This window comes from Sphaeramia orbicularis, chromosome 8 (genome assembly GCF_902148855.1).
Source record: "Sphaeramia orbicularis chromosome 8, fSphaOr1.1, whole genome shotgun sequence".
Classification (NCBI taxonomy): domain Eukaryota; kingdom Metazoa; phylum Chordata; class Actinopteri; order Kurtiformes; family Apogonidae; genus Sphaeramia; species Sphaeramia orbicularis.
In genome coordinates, this window is record NC_043964.1 from 5,068,928 (window position 1) to 5,073,223 (window position 4,296).

Genomic DNA, 4,296 nt, shown 5'->3' on the forward strand with positions numbered 1-4,296 from the left:
AAGAACCACCAAGAAGAAGTAATGTTTTGTTGGGATTCTTCGCAGGATTCTGATTGGTTAATGGTACTCGATCATCTCACCACACTGCCATCTACAGGCTTGGCAGGTTCTTGACAGTATAGGCCGTAAATTCTTTTTTTTTTTTTTTTAATTTTAAAATTTAAAATTTTTAAAATAGGGAAATACCCGAAATATCCAAAATACCTGTCTACATGTAAACGTAGCCTGACGCTCTGCTTGAATTTCCACTCTGGCGTTGATGTGGGAAGCTATTTGCCGTCACCCACCTCCATCCAAATTCGTTTTTTTTTTTTTTTTTTAATTGTGCTACAAGAGCCAACAAAGTGTGAAAACTCAGGCTTGAGGGTGAGAGACAAAAAGGTTTTCAAAAGAGCAAAACAAGTTCAGTTGAACCAAGAAGAACCACCAAGAAGAAGTAACAGAAGTCATGTTTTGTTGTGATTCTTTGCAGGATTCTGATTGGTTAATGGTACTCGATCATGTCACCACACTGCCATCTACAGGCTTGGCATGTTCTTGACACTACAGGCCATGTAAATGAAGATTTTTCCAAAAACAGTCACATGTGCATGTTTTTTTGTTTTTTTTTTAATAACTGAAATGGGGAAATATCCGAAATATCCAAAATACCCGTCTACATGTAAACGTAGCCTGACACTCTGCTTGAATTTCCACACTGGTGTTGACGTGGGAAGCTATTTGCCGTCACCCCCTCCATCCAATTTTTTTTTTTTTTTTTTTTTGTGCTACAAGAGCCAACAAAGTGTGAAACTCGGGCTTTGATAAGGAGTATTTCCATCTCCAATGTTGTTTCTCTGCCTAAGAATGATTTTACAAATAAAGCCGATTTCCGCAGCGTCGGTAGGGAGTGTTGACTTGACGGAGGTGTGTGTGAAATTCGGCCCTTCTAATTAGTTTATTCAGTTATTCTTTCCTCTTCCCACCATGTCGTAGCCCTAGGCCATCTGTGCTTTCTTTTCCAACCCCCCCCCACCCCCCACCCCCCCCCTTGTTTCCTCAACCCCCTTCTCTGCTCTATAATTTTCCATCCTGTCTCGTCCTCTGTCGAGCTCGTACCCCTGTTTTGTGTCCGATCTTTTGTGGAAAGGCGGTGAATTGCGTATGGGGGCTGAGGTGGTGGTGGTGGGGGGGGGGGGTGGTTTGAGAGGCTGATCCTGTGTTTGTCCTTGTCTGATATAACCTGTCTCCCATGATGCTCTCTGGCTAAAATTTGGCCCACCTGCTTTTCTACTCTACACTTTCCTCCTCGATTGGCTCCGACGACCGAGGAGACCATTAAGATGCCGCAGCATGAAACCACTTAAGGCGTACGCGTGTGCGTTTTTTTTGCGTTCCGAGCACATGTGTACATTTGTATTTATACATTTCTCGTAGCTGCTGTAAGCGCGTGCGACCATGACCGCCCCAGAACACAATCCCAGGAATATCAAACAACATGGAGTGTATTTGAATTCAGCCAGTGCACCGAGGTAAGGTATGGTAATAAACTGCATCTGGATGGAGTCGGTATCCAGGTAACAAAAACCTCATCAGTTTCTATAAGATCTGCAGTCACGCTTGTTTGACATGATGAGGAAATATTATAGACACACTTTTTTAATGGTGGACCAGACTCGTCTCCTACAAGCCTTTGAACCAGGGGTGTCAAACATATGGCCCGCGGTCCGAAAAACGGACCTCCAAAGCGTTCCATCGGTCCACAAGTGCAATTAAATTACACAGAAGACAGTTACAGTGTACTGGTCATAAAGGTAACACATTACTGAATAAATTATTTGTTGATTATTTTGTGGATTATTTTGTTCATTTTGTTGATTATTTGTTCATTTTTGTTCACTTTTTTGATTATTTTGTTGATTTTGATGATTATGGTGTTCAATTTGTTGATTATTTTGTTGATTTTGTTAATTATTTTGTTAATTTTGTTGATTATTTTGTTCATTTTATTGTTCATTTTGTTGATTTTTCTTCATTTTTTGATTATTTTGTTCATTTTTGTTCACTTTGTTGGTTATTTAGTTCATTTTGTTGATTATTTTGTTCACTTTTTTGATTGTTTGTTCATTTTGTTGATTATTTTGTTGATTATTTTGTTTATTATTTTGTTCATTTTGTTAACTTTTTTGATTATTTTGTTCATTTTGTTGATTATTTTGTTCAATTTGTTGATTTTTTTTTTTTTTGTTTATTTTGTTTTTTTTTTGTTATTTTGTTGATTTTTTTTTTCATTTTGTTGTTTATTTGTTAAATTGTGATTTTTTTTTTTTTTTTTTTTTCATTTTGTTGTTTTATTTTGTTGATTATTTGTTCATTTTGTTGATTATTTTGGTCTTTTTACTCATCAGTTTCTATAAGCTCTGCACTCATGCTTGTTTGACATGATGGGGAAATATTAGAGACACACTTTTTTAATGGTGGACCAGACTCGTCTCCTACAAGCCTTTAAACCAGGGGTGTCAAACATACGGCCCGCGGTCCGATAAACAGACCTCCAAAGCGTTCCATCTGGTCCACAGGTGCAAAAATTATACAGAAGACAGTGAGGTGGACTGGTCATAAAGGTAACACATTACTGCTAAATTATTTCCAGTTATATAAAAATAAACTGTTAGCCTCATACACAGATGGACAAAAGTCTGTGGACACGTTGATTCAGGTGTTTCTTTTCTAACAGGGTTCTGGGATACAAAACAATAATGACTAATGTCAGAATAGAGTTTTATATTATGGGGTAAGTATCATATTAATTATTAATATTGATGTTTTTATGTCAAATCAAAAGGACATCTTACAGCTGGGACATGATGTGTCCCTATATTATGTCCATATAGTTTAGAAACATCAGTATTTTCATTGATTTGTTCATTTTTGTTAATTTATGTTTGATTTGTTGATTATTTTGTTCTTTTTAAAACTTGTTTTGTTGATTATTTTGAAAATTTTGTTGATTATTTTGTTCAATTTGCTGATTATTTTTTCCCACTTTGTTCATTTTGTTGATTATTTTCCTTTATTTTGTTAGTTATTTGTTCATTTGTTGTTTATTTTCCTTTTTTTGTTGATTATTTTGTTCTTTTTTTTGACTGTTTTGTTCATTTTGTTATTATGTCCAGTTTTGTTCATTTTGTTGATTGTTTTGTTCACTTTGTTGATCATTTTGTTCATTTTGTTGAATATTTTCTTTTATTTGTTGATTATTTTGTTCGTTTTGTTGATTATTTTGTTCATTTTGTTGATTATTTTCCTTTTGTTGGTTATTTTGTTCATTTTGTTGATTATTCATTTTGTTCATTGTTTTGTTGATTATTTTCTTCATTTTGTTGATTATTTAACTTATATTCTGATTATTTGTTCATTTTTTATTTTCCTTCATTTTGTTGGTTATTTTGTTCATTTGTTGATTATTTTGTCCAGTTTCATTCGTTTTGTTGATTATTGTTAATTTAAAAAAAAAAAATCCTTTATTTTGTTCATTTTGTTGATTATTTTGTTCATTTTGTTGATTATTTTCCTTATTTTGTTGATTATTTTGTTCATTTTGTTGATTATTGTATTCATTTTGTTCATTGTTTTGTTGATTATTTTCTTCATTTTGTTGATTATTTTCCTTATTTTGTTGATTATTTCTTCATTTTTTTTTGATTATTTTCCTCATTTTGTTCATTATTTGTCCACTTCTGTTCATTTTGTTGATTATTTTGGTCTTTTAACTCAGTGACTCACCCACGATCTTTGACCTAATCATCTCAGATTCATCCTCCAGAACTAGAAATGAAGAAAACTAAGAAACTAATTAATGCACTGATATTTATCCCATAATATAAAACTATATTCTGACATTAGTCATTATTGTTTTGTATCCCAGACCCCTGTTAGAAAAGAAACACCTGAACTCAATGTGTCCACATACTTTTGTCCACATATGGATGACTTAGGCGATTATGCTAATGAGGCTAACGATATGCATGATTTGTGCCAGTAGTTACCACGAGTTTCCCTTTCCTTCAGAAATTCCTTCTCGTCAGGGTTAAAAAAAAAGAAGCCACATTATGCCATTATGAGACGCCAAAATCTCCGAAACCCCAGACTAATTAAATTTTCAGGAGTACCGTGCTGACCTAAATGACCTATTTAATATCGGAGCTGAAAAAAACTCCGAATTGCCAAGAAGATTACCCCGGTTGCCGGGTTTACAGACTGCTTTAATGTGGCTGTCATCTGGGACAAACTTGTTTCAAATTAGTAACACATGGC